The 14,952-nt window shown below is 41.3% G+C and overlaps 1 protein-coding gene across 4 annotated transcripts in view; it reads right to left on the bottom strand.

Annotated features, from left to right (window-relative positions):
- Positions 1 to 14,952, bottom strand: part of grin2bb (glutamate receptor, ionotropic, N-methyl D-aspartate 2B, genome duplicate b) — an 85,731-nt gene that overhangs the window by 62,837 nt on the left and 7,942 nt on the right. The gene's annotated exons all lie outside the window — the stretch shown is intronic.

Raw genomic sequence — 14,952 nt, 5'->3', positions numbered from 1 at the left:
GTAACAGTTCTGATTTTGTCAGTTTGTAAATTTGTTATTACCAAATAATTTAGATCAATTCTCAGGCGGTGCTTAATGGTTAGCATGTCTTCCTCACAGCTGAGAGGTTCTGTGGTGTTGACTTGCGTGAAGTTTGTTGAAGACTTTAGATTGCCGTGCGTTGTGTATTCGTGTAAATGTGACTGAATAAATTGTTTGTCTACAGTATATCGCAGGGATCGGGCCAAAACCTCCCATGTCCAATTTTTTTTTTTCAATACTACTGTCCCCATGTGGGTCTATTAGGGTGTTATCATGTTTAACCAAAACTAATGAAAAACTCAAAGTGAAAATAAAAAAAAATATCAATCAAATAAAAATAAAAATGAGACTTCTTCGAAAAATATATAACCAACTGAAATTACATTTTACAACTTTTACATAACTAAAACGAATTAAAATTATAGCTTTGGGCTGCACAATATATTGATAAAAATAATATTGTGAAAATGGCCTATGCCAAATGCATATCGTAAAGACATGCAATAATTTTCTTACGTTATTGTATACTTTTATCTGAATTGGACTTGTCAGATGCAGACTTGAATGCGCATCGCCACCCAAAAGTTCAGGAATTACAATTAATTCCCTCAGAACGCATCCAGCCTGCTTATTTTCCTGCATGAAAAAATGACTTCTTTCATGAGATAATAAAAATATAAATTCTTCAGTTTAACCAATATTGTGCAGCCCGAATTGATTTCATTTTTAGGAAGGTCAATCAGTCTCTTGGAAATTGTACTTCACTTTCTTACACAATACGTAGTGACCTTTATAAAATAAAAAAAGCTGAAAACTAATACTCCCGCCCCCCAAAAAAGGCAATCTGGCTGGCCCAAAAGGCAGTGGGTGGCTTACTAACGCCACCCATTTAATATTTCGATTCTCCTCTTTCACAAGCCTACAAATGTGTTTTCTCCTCTCGGTTGTTTCCTCCTCCAAGCCTGTCTGACGTCGAGTGCAGACCTATTATTTTGTATTATTACTATTATTTACAGCTCCTTTATTAGCCGCCACACAAAAAGCAGCACAGTGGAGCATAAAAGGAGACAAGCGGGAGGGGTTGAGGGGAAGCGAGAGATTTAACTTAAGTGGAGAGGGAGGTGACAGGCAGGGAGAAACACTATTAGTCATAGCTTGTTGGGAACATAATGCTGCGTTTTGTTTTTTAAAGCTGCAAGTGAGTTTGCGTGCATGAATAGGATCGCAATATAGATGGGTAGGACAAAATTACTCATCAATTTTGTGTCAGTGCTGAAGCCTATCCCGGCTGACTTTAGGCGAAAGGCAACGAAGATCCTGAGCTGCTCGCCAGCCATTCGCAGGGTACATGACAAAAAAGCAGCCAGACATTCACAACTATGGGAAATTTTAAATGAACATAACTAACATGTATGCTTTTCGGATGTGAGAGAAAGCACGAAGGAATATATGACTGTGCGTTTTTCTATATTGCTCGTCTACATAGTTGCTGCACCGTTTCTGTTCACATAGACATCGCTGAAAGGGATATAAAAGAACGACAAAGGCCGTGTCCTCCAAAGGCCAAATTTGACCGCAAGACGGTTTTCAAATTTGAATCTAACCTTCAAATCTGGCCTTCGTTTCCATGGAGACTGGTCCTGAGCTAAGGCTGCTTCGGAGCACACTTTTGAAACCTACATTTCTCCTTCTTCTTCTACTCTTCAACACGTAAGGCCTGTCCAAATGTGCCATATTTTATGCGGTCCACAGAGGCTACATGAGGAGGAGCCTTTCAAACCAGTCAGCCTGCGAAAGGTCCTTCAGAGGCTGCAGCACCGGAATTTGGACACAGCCAATGTGTACTTCTTTTGCAATTGAGGTTGAAAATACTGATTCAGGCGACAAAGCCTCCGTCGGTTGTAGCCAGTGGGGCTCTCCATTTTACATCAACTGCATCAAGGGGTGTTTAATCAGAAATGTATTTTGCACAAATGACAATTCACAAAGCACCCGATTATTAATAGATACATTTTATACAATCGAACACCTCTTCCGAGGAAACAAGCCCATTTTCCCCATCAGGAAAAAAAAAAAAAAAATCACCTGTCAGGTTGTGCTTATTTCCTGCTCACCCCACTTTCTGTGAGCCATTTCTAGTGCCTCAGCTTGACATACCTCATGCACAGCCACATTGTCCTCACCTGTTGCCTGCTCTTTTAAACATCTTAGCCTTTCACCTCAGTTCTCGGTTGTCACTTTACGGAAGCGTGGAACTGCCATTGAAAGAATTTGGGTCCACGAGCATCCTGACAGCGCCAAAACATGCACACTATTTAAGATATTATTGATACGGTGCCCTCCGTGATTATTGTCAACCTTGGTTAAGATGTATTGAATGTCACATGATTTGATGGAAAATTAATATTTAAATATAAAAAAAAAAAAAAGGTTTTCCAAATACATCGTTCGAGGCAGTGGCTCATGGTGCACGGGAGAACCTGTTCAATTTCAGTGTTGTGACAAGATCCCCCACTCCTCACGTTTAACATTTTTCTTTGAATATTACATGAACAGCAAGGCCTTGGAAAGGGTACAATTTGGTGCGAGGCCTTTTTTGGAGGCCTGCACTCAACGGGGTGCAATTCTAGTTGCTTGTCGCACTTTAAATTAGGCGTGGAGGAGAATTTTAGACGAGGCATAAATGTAAGACTTGCTCACACAACACCTTTGTTCATCTTTTAGTCATTAAGTAGTGCGCGAGTTGTAAGAATAGAAACAAAGTTGTGAGTCGAGACGGGAGAGGTTGGGGACAGAAAATGTGCAAAGTTGGGTGACGTTTGAGGACGCAAGTGCGGCCCGCATAAAGACGACTATACAGGAGGTCTGATAACGAGAGGTTGGTCTGTCTTAATTGCAGGTGCAAATTGAAATTGTAAACTAGCTGAATTCTCCACGAGGACAGAAGCCAAGCGAGGGAAAGAAAAGAAGGAGGAGGAAGCGAGTGGGAGGAAGGCAGCAGAGAGCAGAGGAGAGAATAAATAGACATCCACAAAAGAGACGGAGGTGGAGGAAGAAATGGCGAGAAGAAACCCAGAAGATGCATCGGCAAGGAGTTGCGAAGGGGCGACACAAAGCACACGAAAGATTGGCGAAAAGAGGACATGAATAGCATGAAGACGAATAAGAAGAACTGGAGGTGAAAGGAGGAGGCTCGGATTACTTAAATAAAATTGCATATGCTAGCAGCGTGTGGGGGAAAAGGAAGCAAAAAGGCAATTGAATCCACAGAGCCAGGTCAAATGAGAGAAACTATCCCAAAAAAAAAATATATAAAAGTCAAGGCTAGAAATGTGACAAGAACACAGAGTGACAGTCGCCCATTTGAATTCGTACATATAACAGTCGTGCTCTGTTGCCATAGTAACAATTCAAATGTGCTTGCACAACACGGTGATGGACAGGAAGATACAACTTGTGAGCCGCAACGCCTCGCATGCTCTCGCCCGATAACGCGCCATTTTACTTGTTATTTGAGGTGGCGCTGTGCCGGCGCAAATACAAAGCTGGCCATTAAGAATAGTGCGAAACTGGACACACACACACACACGCACACGCACACACAGGCACTATGTTATGATAGAGATGAGCCAGTGCGCCGCCTTTTAGTGTACCTCACATTAAAAATGAATCTCCCAAAAGAGCTACAGGCTCGATGGAGGCTGACAGAGAAGGTGCTGTTGGCCCATTTGGACTAATCAGTACCATACAATATCACCACTGTCATAAAGGGCTCCCTAATTAATACCTTTTAAATGGCGGGTGACACAAGTGGATCATTTAACTCGCACACATCCAACCCTGCGGCGAGGTCTCTCGCCGTGATGAACACTGACAGCATTTACGCAGCAATTAGACTCACATATGCAGCGGCATTAAAAAAAAATGAGCGGCAGCTGCGCAAAAAAACAGTCGTCGCAATATGCAGTGGGCATAACCACGCGGTCGCCCTTCTCGCAGGCACACTGATTCATGAGCACAATGCAAACGGTCCATGAAGAAGGTCAAGCACTTTGCGTCCCTGCCTTTAGACATCTGAGAAATTCGGCATGATCCATCGAGGTATGAATTGTTCGTCTTGGTCAAATACTGCGCATTCAAGACATACATTTAGTGCTTCCTAAGCTTTATTGAGCCGAGGTACATATTTTAGAGCAGAAAAATGGCACAGAAAACCACCCAAAAAAATGTCAGTGGCTCTTCCTCCTCACTGGATGTAAAAGATGTATTATTGGCAGACGTGGGTGGAAGCAAGCTAGATTTTCTCCCGTGTAATTTACTCAAGTATAACTTTTTGGATGGCCACACTTTGTCGGAGTAGTTACATGTATTTTAAGATACAGTTACTCTTCTTTGTTATTGCTTGTGCGAACCAGGATTATAATAGGTGAGGATTTTGCTGACAGCTTCATTTTGTTTTGATTTTTATTTTTCAAATACAGTTGGTTTAATTGGTTATAAAAGCGGGTTTGTTAGTTTTTATTTGTTCAAAAATGTTCCATTTTAGTAAAGTATTTTGTTACTTTTAGTCATAGGTTTTGTTTTTTAAGCAGTTTTTGTCATGTGCAAGGTAAAAAAAAAAATAGTCACATCAATCCAATGTAACTACCATTGACCCAATTTCAATAATTAAACAAAGCCAGGCAAGTCACATGATTGAAGACTCTCTCTTTGCGGACCGGGACAAAAGCAAATTATTTATGCAATTGGTGTCAGAAATCTTTATTTACCTTGGAGAGGCTACATCTTGCAACCTGAGTGAGGATAAGTGATCGGATATCGACAGTTGCGAATTATTTGAATTTGGATTGTCCGATTTTATATTTTTGTCTATTCCACATTCATGTCCTATTTAAAAATAAATACAAAAAGTTACTCAGCAGTTACTCAGTACTTGGATATTTATTTCCATTGGTAAATTTATTTGTAATTTAGATTACTACTTGAGTCGTATTAAACTAAAGTAAGATTACTTTGACTAGATTACAATTTGTGCTATTCTACCCACCTCTCATTATTTGGAGTTAATTAAACATTTTAAGACTAATTAGATATATTCAGAAAATTTCCATCGACACACAGAGACAAACAACCATTTACACTCAATTTCATATTGTCACAGAATGAGAATCAGCGCTTGACCTCAGTCAGTGTATAAGTCAAAGGAATTTGACTTATTTAACTATAAGAAAGTAAAGAAATGAGATACAAGAGGTGCATCTGTGACTACGACTAACGTCGCTGTTGAGGTTCCTTCATATTTGTGTGCCTTAACATTACAGATTAGTGGGAACATACAGCACAAGCTCCAGCAGAATGAGAGGCATTAAGACGGAACGCGCCCCACAATTTCAAACTCACGTAGGCGCTCGTAATCGGCCTCTCCGATGTCCCTTGAGATTTGAGGTGGTGGGCTGCATTTTACAGTACGGCGCGTGAAAGGCATTGTGGATAACGCGAGCTGACAGGCATATCTATTAAGGGGGCCCGTTTACATGAAGTGGGCGGTCAGTCGCAGGTAAAGGCAGCTTGTGTGTCATCTTAGTTTACTGACATGCCACATAATCGGCATGTAATAACAAATGATTTCAAGGATCATACAAAGCGCTTTGAGTCATGTCACACTAGTTTGCCAGCTAAAAAAAAAAAAAAAAAAAGAGCCAATCAATGGCATCCAAAAATTCCAGTGCCGTGTTTTGTGAATGACACAGGGTGGCAACTTTGTCAAACCTCTGCGACATTACAGTGTTCAGTCAGGTAATCAGACGTCATGCGGCTGTAATGACTCTCTCCGCAACGGTGAGTGGAAGCCAACACATTTTCTATTTGCAGCCTCTGTAATTAATCAATTTGCAAAGTCAAACTGACAGAACGTTTGCCAAAAACCTTGTCAAAAGATGGCCACGTATGTAATAGACCGTGACAACTAAATCCCAGGGTGGAAAGACAGGTTGTCACAAGTACTAATAAATACTTTCTAATCTAGCTGTCAGATGAATGGATCCAAAGTCTGTACGAAAATAAAGAACGGGGGGAATACAGTGGAAGCTTACAATTGGAACGTCTCCAGACACAATTTGCAAACAGCCCGAAAGTGTCTGAAAATAGACCCCAAAAGTCATGCAAAACCCAGCCGTCATGAGACTTCAGCTCAGAGAGCATCCAGTCCTCAATGCAGTTTGATTTGCTTTTCCTGAGACTCCTTTGTGATGTCATTGTCACCATTCCATTGAAGGGTTGAAAAGATGGAAGGGAGGGAATATTTGGACGATAATGGAACTGGAAATGGAACATATTGCAATGTAGGAATGGAAAAAATGGAAGTGTCCGTACGCAACAACAGAAAACACATTTTAAAGTCAGCAATGTAGCAGGCATGTATAGTAAATCTCTTTTCTACACTTCTATTAAAACAAAATACGAGTCTCACACCTTATTTTATTGCAACAGCTCTATCACACTTCAAAGGGTGAGTAGTTCTACTTTATTTTTGTTACATTCTAATAAGACAGCCCGTGCAGCGCATCCTAAAAATCACACTCACTTCTTTGACAGACCATTACTCATGTTTCATTTTGCTTTCGGTGTTGACTGATACACTAGTAGACTCAAACAATGGATAATTTTACTTCTTTATTTCCCCAAGCCAAATAGTGAGTAGATGATTTTCTTTTTTTAACTTATTCGCTACCATTGACGGATATAGACGTACTTTCATTTTACCTGGGCTGGCAGTGAATGAGTTCATGTGAATGACAGCTATGACCAACCGTTAAAATATTGCTTGCTTATGCATAAACATGAATAGAAATTGTGTAGATTCCCCCCCGCAATTGACTGGCAACCAATGCCCAGTCAGCTCGGATTGTCTCGACCTCACCTTTGACCCTAATGAGAACAAGCAGGCCCAGAGTGGTTAATCTGGTTAATTTGGCAAATTCACGGTAGGCGGGCTGTTATATGAGCCGCTGGAGGCCGCACTTTAATTTCCTCTGGATCGCGGATCTGTTTTGAAATCAGCAAATTAATGTGTTCTTGAATGATCCAGCTGCCCTGTTGGAGTACGATAAGCGTCTTATGCCATGTACATTCAACTGATGGTCAACGAAAAGGCAGAATTAGGAATCAGTTAGCCATTGTCACCACATTCAACATGTTTGTCTGGTCGAGAAGAATCCTTTCTTGGTTTTAATGAGACACTAAATATCTCCACTGTCACACTGAGGCTTCCTCTGCTCTTTAAGTAACGCGATACGCTCTCTTCAGCCCAGGCGACACACATAGATTATAACAGCAGCAGCGTGATAACAAAACACACGCACACATTTGCAGCGGGATGGGAGAAACGGAAGGGTTGAGGACCCATCTATCCCCTGGGGTCTTCATTACCTCATTGAAGTTATTTATTCCACCAATCTTGCCGTATAGCTACTGTTTTGGAATTAATTTAGCAGCAGAGAGACGTGTCCCCCGCCCGCCCCCCACCCCGGCGGAAGAACGGGGCGCTCAACCCTCGGAGGGTGCTGACCATCATTGTTTCAAAGCTAAATGACAAGCTGCTGCTGTACGTTTAGTATGGCGTGTTGATTTCGAGTCAGCAAAAAAGAGTAGATAAATGGAGCTGAAGTGTTCTTTGAGGTGCAAAATGTGGCAGCAGAAGAACAATGACAGCACCTGAAGTGATTTGCATGCATGGATTGCATGAATTTCTTTTTTTTTTTTTTAATAAAAGTACTAATATGCTTACTGTTTGTTTAGATGTTGAAGTCATTTATGAGGAAAAACTCACTTGACAGGGAATGTTCTGCTATCTAAAATAGATATAGAAATGTAATAGGTTAATTGACTAATTTGCATTATAAGTCAAGGAAATTGAAGGACCGGTTCTCCTATCAGGCGCTTCAAATTACCTCATGCACATTTGTTTTCTTTATTAAATGCCCTACAATGCCACTTGTCTGCATCAAATTATCAACAAGCTCTTTATATGTACGAGTTGACGTTATAAAACGTATTTGAAGTTATATTAAAGTGTTTTGGGCTAATCCTTTGTGGTATTAACGCAGTCAAAACATTTTTGGGGAATGCTTCGATTACTAAAAAAAATATATATATATAAAAATCTGTCATTAAAAAGTAGAATACTACGAATAAAGTGAATATTCAAGACTGAATTATATATAAGTTCATCCTGCAAAATTATGAAGGATGATCCATTGTCTTACAAGTCAATTTGCCTGAACAAACCATTTTTCGGCGAAAGACAAAACCTGAAAAAAAAAAAAAAACGTTTCTTCACACACTCAGAAGCAATAACGGTGTCTTGGGCTGATGCGTGACGCCTTTTTGTGTGCCCATTAAATTTTGGGCTGCCGCTCTGCCCACAGCAGCTGTGGTCTGAATGATGTTTGGCTGAAGAGATGGACCGATTTTTATTCACGGAGACGTCACATGTGGCGTGGGACACATCCTGTTCTTTGATACTTGTCATTAGGGGAGAACACTCAGGAACCGTTGCATAACACTTAAAATGATTCCAAATCTGCTGCGATGGTAAAAATCAATGCTAATTATTTCAGAAGCAATCACTCTGGATATTTAAGGTCTTCATACTTGTTTCCACATACATGTACGACACTGGCATTGAACAGAACACTTAAAAAGATTATCACAGGTTGTTGTTTAAAAATTAATTGATAAACAGATTTGGTTCAACTGAAACAAATCATATTTGCAAGGTCTTCGACGATACAAGCCCGTGGAGGAGGCGGCTCTCCGTCTGGCAGGACTGATGGTCAAAAAAGGGCAACATGTGCTGAAGTCCTGATTGTGCCGGGCTTGAATGGAGACTTTTCATCACATCTTTAATAGATTTGAAAAGTATGTTTTGTTCACTCCAGTTCTTGTGTCATTTCTGGGAATTTCTTACTTGATGAAATGCGCAACCCTCGTCCTTCTTTCAGCCAAAACTCGCATCTTTTGTTGGTATTGTATCATCGGTGTGCCCGTTAGATCGAAAGAAGGGCAGAAAAAGAATGCCGTGTGCGATCAAATCGTCTCATTAGTTCAGTGTAATCGGAGCAAGTTCAATTTAAAACGCATCTCGTCAAAAGGACGCTCACTCAGAAGCGAATAAGAGTCTCAAAAGTACCCAGATGAATTTCAGAGATTGCAAACCATGTTCTCACCTCACAAATGCATCGGTCTTGCAAAGTTCTTTTCGACTTTTGTCAAGGGAAAGAACATGTGACACCATCTGATATTTTTTTGCCTATTTTGAACCTTCGCTCCAGTGCGCTTATGTTATCTCGCAAGTCAATTTGACTAAAAGCAGCAATTGAGGAAGGAGATTTGCGATTGTCGATGGATTCGCTTTACTTGTCAGCGCCGATATATCACAACACGTCGCGCCACCTTCCACCTTTGCGATTTGTCCCCTCGAAGAGATCACGGCTCACGTTTTCGCCTTTCTTCCTGACCACTGATCCCCTGTGCTGTGCATCTTCACGAGCGCTAACAACTGCCGCGCCTTCCTCTCGCAGCTGTGTCTACCCTGCAGGGAGGCGTTCTGTCACTCTCACCTTTGCAGCTTGCTGCTTTCCAAAAATTCCTGATCTTGCGCCACTAACAGGTGACAACCCACAGACTCCATGCACGCCCTCTGACGCCCTACTGTGTCTCTAAGAGACATATTCACAGGAACAGGTGGTGAGATAGAAAGAGCTGTCCGGTTGCATTAGCAAAGATAATAAATCTCAACACAGAACAAGAGAATGGAAATTCAATGGTACCTTGATTAGCAGCAGCTACACAAAATTTAAGTTTTTGAGTATGCTATTGCAAATTCTATCAAACACGCAAGTATTTGCATCCAATCCATTCTTGCTTGGTTAGAGAAAATACAAATATTTCACTAAATAATGAACGAGGGCACAGATGCACCGTTTACAAAACTAAAGCCCTTTATGCCGTGAGAATGTTCGACATGCGTTGCAGAATGTTTGGACATGTGTTGCCTAAAGGGTAACAACAGCCACGTGAATGCTAATTGTTAGCCCGAGTGCCTGTGGAGTTGCCTGTATTATGTTAATATTCAGGTGGTGGAGGCTGCATGGCGGCATGATATTGCGATATATGCCATATGGGTGTTGAATATTGCGAAGACGAAAGTCGTCCAGCGGTGAACACGTCAGTCATTATCGGCGTCAAGAACGTAATTAGTACGTCACAGGCAGGTGCAGCACAAGCAGACTTCAGTGACGGACAAATGGATTTTCCGGACTTTAAGCCGCTACTTTTTTCCCCTGGATTTTAAACCATGCAGCTAATACAACGGTGCGGCTCTTCTGTGGATTTTTCTTTCATCAGTAGGGGCGCTCTATAGTTCGGGAATACGCTAAATGAATCTCGATTTTTTTGTTTTTGTTTTTCTTAGCTCTGTACTGTTTTAATTAGCAAAGTTGTTGCCGTGTTAAAAGGCACTGTTTTAAGAATGTTTTTGTACCTTTATGTGCATCCACAGTACAAAAATCGTTCTGTACATGCAGTAAACAACTATTTTTTTAAACATAGAAAACTGCGGCTTATAGTCTGGTGCGGCTTGTATATCTTTTTGCGTTTCTTTAGTTTGACAATAACCCTCAGCGGATACACAGCATGAAGCCTTGTTTTTAAAGAGTATTGACTAATTCCATCTGTCAAACTGCCACTTGTTGTAAAGTGAAATGAATTGAGCTTCAACAGGTCAAACAATTTTTGACTGGCATTCTTCACTGGCTCCCCATTAAAGGTCACCGATTGATTGCAATTCACCCAATTATTTTCAGAAGCTTGCAATCAGATCATATTCCTTCATCTTGGATTCCCATGAGAGAGGCGCCTCTCCAGAGTTCTGTGTCTGAAGTTAGACGTTTTCCTGTAAATCCTCATATCTAGTTTCGGTTCAGCGTTTGAGGACTGTGCCATCAAGTATTACGTTGTCTTGTTCCGCCCTCACCCCCCAACAGCTTCTTTTCATCTTTGCACCACAACCACGCATCTCATCTTTTCCTTTTGTTCTGTCAGTGTGTTTCCATTTGTGTGGAAAACCTTCAGAAGAGTGTTGAAAGACCCCCTTTGGACGTGGCATGCAAAGTGGCAGTTCTTGATGAAATTTGTGATCACGTTTTTCGTTGTCACTCACAACCAGGACGCAAAAAGGCTGCAGCGTCTGGGGGAGAGCGAGCGAGGGAGAGAAAAAGAGCTCAACCAAACGAGGGAAAAAAAAAAAACATCTCTTGTGTTGCACACATTGCAGATCTGTGCTGCAGATCTGGGGGGCGAGCGCTGTTTGAGCAGCACGCCAAGGAGCGCAGCAGCGTGGGTAGAGGCGGCATCGCAGCATTGGGCCCCCTCCTCTCTATTCTTAGCTCGTCCTCCTCCTATCACAGACACACATGACGAGGTGTAGGGAGGGTGAGGTAGAATTATAAAAGAAAAAAAAAAATTGGATTCGCACTTGCTTGTCGGTTTTCTTTTTATATTCACCTTTTGAATTCAGGTTGAGGGTTGTTCATGCTGCTTCTGTTGGAATGCAATTGAATTGAATTTGAATTTTGGGTGTTTTACAACTGGAGGGTGTTTAAAATATATATATAATTTAAGGTAAATCATCACTACTGTATTGTGTAAATAATTAAAATTACAGTGACACCTTGACTTCCATGTTAGTCTGTGTTGTGACAAGCTTCATGACTCCATTTACTCGGATCAAATCCATTTTTTGCATTGAAGTTAATTGAAATGCCATTATTCTGTTCCTTTGGCGGCTGGGTTCCCAATCCAGTGACACGATGTAGGCGTGTTATACGGCACAATGGATTTGTACGATTTATACAATTATACGATTGCGCAGGCTCAGATTGTGAACATGCATTTTAGATGACTAATATGTACATTAATTAATTAGGAATGATCTCACAGAGGTAGAATTTGCTAAATAAAATTGATAGTGCTGAAATAAATTGAAAAACAATTGGATTGATTTCTCCTAGACGATTAACAGAACCCTCAAGGTCGAAGCTTACTGATACCTCCACTTTTAAAAAAAAAAAAAAAGTCATCCCAGGGGCCAGTTTAGTCCCCCGCCTCGGTAAACATCCCTAGTTCTGATATTTTCAGTATCCGAAATGGGAATTAATTAGACGTGTCGAGATCAATTTTGGTGACAGTTGATCGCAGTTTTGGGATATTCAGCAACATTCAGCTTTTATACATTACTGTCGCGGCAAAATGAACAACTGAAAAAACGTGGTTGCCCAAGTGTTCACACCCTTTTATAAGAACGGTTGTAGCCGTGTTCTGATTAACCGATCACGGGCAAACGCATGTTCAGTGGCAGTCAGCACACATTGCTTCACAAATAAAGTTTAGCTATTTTCGTCAGCTTTACTTAACTTTTTTTTTTTTTTTTTGCTTTCTAGCAAGCGCCCGAAGGCTTTGCACAAACACTGCCTGTTCATAATTCCCCGCAGCGGACTCAGCCCCCAGTTCCAGCTGAAGAAAAACAGCCCCAAAGCATGATGCAGCCACCACCATGCTTCGCTGTCGGAGAGGTACACTTTTGATGAGCCGTTTGCGCCAAACATAACTTTGAAGAGAAAAAGTTCTACCCGTTTCATTGCCCCATAAAACATTTTCCCACATTTGGGAGATTTTGATGCACCAAAAATAGAGGCAGTGAGGTTATTCCTGTTTCCCGCTCCTCTCCCTCCCCTATCGTCAGCTCTCAGTAAACAACAAACACCAGGCTGCTCAGCACCTGTAATCCTTCCATGACTCAAATCAACATTTGGAAAGCTGCTCACACGTGGCAGCGTCTATCCAAAAGTGCCTCATCGGGCAATGTCCAGACAACATCTTGTTGCCGCTCGCTCTCCTCTGGTGTGCGCTCCACCTCAACGGCTGCCACTCTGCACTTAAGCAGCGGACGGACGCGCATCACAAGAGAGTCGGGGCTCGGCTCTCGTAATCCCTTCAATACACAAACCAAAAACACGCAGCAGCACGACTTGGGAATGTCACGGCCTCCTTGTCGCTCACACCCTCAGAGTGAGGGCGACGCCTGCGCACAAAACTGTTGACATCCCGTTCACACATCCTTAAACAGGGAGCATGTCCTCCAAACAGAGTACTGTGAACAAAGTTCACGCTGCAATGTCAGGCCACGCTGGGTCGTGTAGTCGTACGAAATATTGGTATCACAATGTACAGCTGATCATCCTTCACTTCCACCGCTGTATGACATATTTTAAAAAGGTTTATGAGTTTTTACAGCGTAGCAACAATTGATTGAACATTGTGAGGTGTATCGAAAGCAATGGTGATGCAGGAGGACCGCAGCGTCACACACCTGCTGCGAGTCATACTCATGGGTCATAACGAGATGCTTCATCACACTCCGGTGAACGCACTCGTCAAGTTTTCGCTCAAAGCTGAGGGGGTAAGAGACAAAAAAAGATGGGCAGAAAATGTAATCCACACAAGGCAGAAAGCCAAAGAGAAATCCCGGACCGCTAGCAGAGGCTGCGCATAGACGGGATTTGAAATGTTCTCCATTTCACACACAAGGAAAAGAAGCTGTGAAGGTTACACGGTTTGGCCAGCTCTGCAAGCTTTCCAAGGAATTGCTGATTATTGTTCACCAAGGATAGTCGGCTTTTGCAAGAATTAAGTTGTATTTGGTATGAAATGTACTCGACTAACCTTTTAATGACTCCTTAACTGCTGTCCAAATAGTGTTCTATTGCTTTTACGGCTGATTGTTGAGAAATGAGTCAGGTTCACTGTCACCGCATAACACTGATATCGGAGTATAGAAGTCCAAAGCAAAAAAAAAAAAAACCCAAAAGACGAAGATCTTAGAAAAACTCACAAGTGGGGTCAGTTGAATATTAAGTCTCTATTGTATATAAAGTTGACCCCTGCAATTGGCTGGGGTCACAGCCCAGGCCAGCTGACAAATAATTGAAAATATGCATATAATTGAACCATATAAATCAAATAAACAAATATAATATCTTTTTCAACACCAAAAAAACTCTCTTTCTAAAACTCTGAATGCTGAACCACCCCCTCAAAAAACTATCTAAAAATATTGAAGAAAAGAAGAAAAATCTATTAATATTTTAAAAAATGGTAAAAAATATTCAAATACACAAATCTGCATGTGCCAAACTGCAAGCATACAGCATTGAATTTACCAAAAGTAGAACCACAGTTTATCTCATTTTTGGTTTTCAACAATTTCCTTCACCAAAATAGAAGTCCCAGTTTTTGTACATGCACTTGGTGGTCGGCGGTTTGAAAATGGTTCATGAAATCCAGGGCCCATAAAAAGAACTCCATGCACACGCACAATTTGTTTGAGTGTTTTCCCCGTCGGGTTGCATTGTATCATGGACGGATCAACCATTTTATGGTATTTTGGCTCCCCCCCTTTTCTCATGTGAAATATGGTTTGGGTCAATAAAAGTTGGGGAAAACTGGTCAAAAAAATTACTATTATTATTATTATTATAAATGTATGGTGTTGTGAGCTACATTTGGAGTCTATAGAATGGGAGGGAAAACTCAAGCATCAAATAATGATATGGCTTGTTTATTTTTTTTCTTTGTTGAATACAGTGAGCATTTAGAGCAAACCCAGACCCTGCTGCTGCGATGTCACACTATTTATGGATTCATGCAACTATCTGCTGATGTGATCTGATCTGCCATCAGTTACACGCCGGCGGCGGAAAACGCTCACCAGATCAGGGCAAGCCACTTATTTCTTTAAAACAGGGACGTATTGGTCAGGTAGAGCCTCCCTGTCTCCACCCCTGCACGTGAAGTTTAAAAATAATAATTATA

This window comes from Idiotropiscis lumnitzeri, chromosome 8 (genome assembly GCF_059441095.1).
Source record: "Idiotropiscis lumnitzeri isolate Australia: NSW breed Sydney's pygmy pipehorse chromosome 8, RoL_Ilum_1.0, whole genome shotgun sequence".
In the NCBI taxonomy this organism is placed as follows: Eukaryota; Metazoa; Chordata; class Actinopteri; order Syngnathiformes; family Syngnathidae; genus Idiotropiscis; species Idiotropiscis lumnitzeri.
The sequence above is the reverse complement of the archived record's forward strand: the minus strand, read 5'-3'. Positions and strand labels throughout refer to the sequence as shown.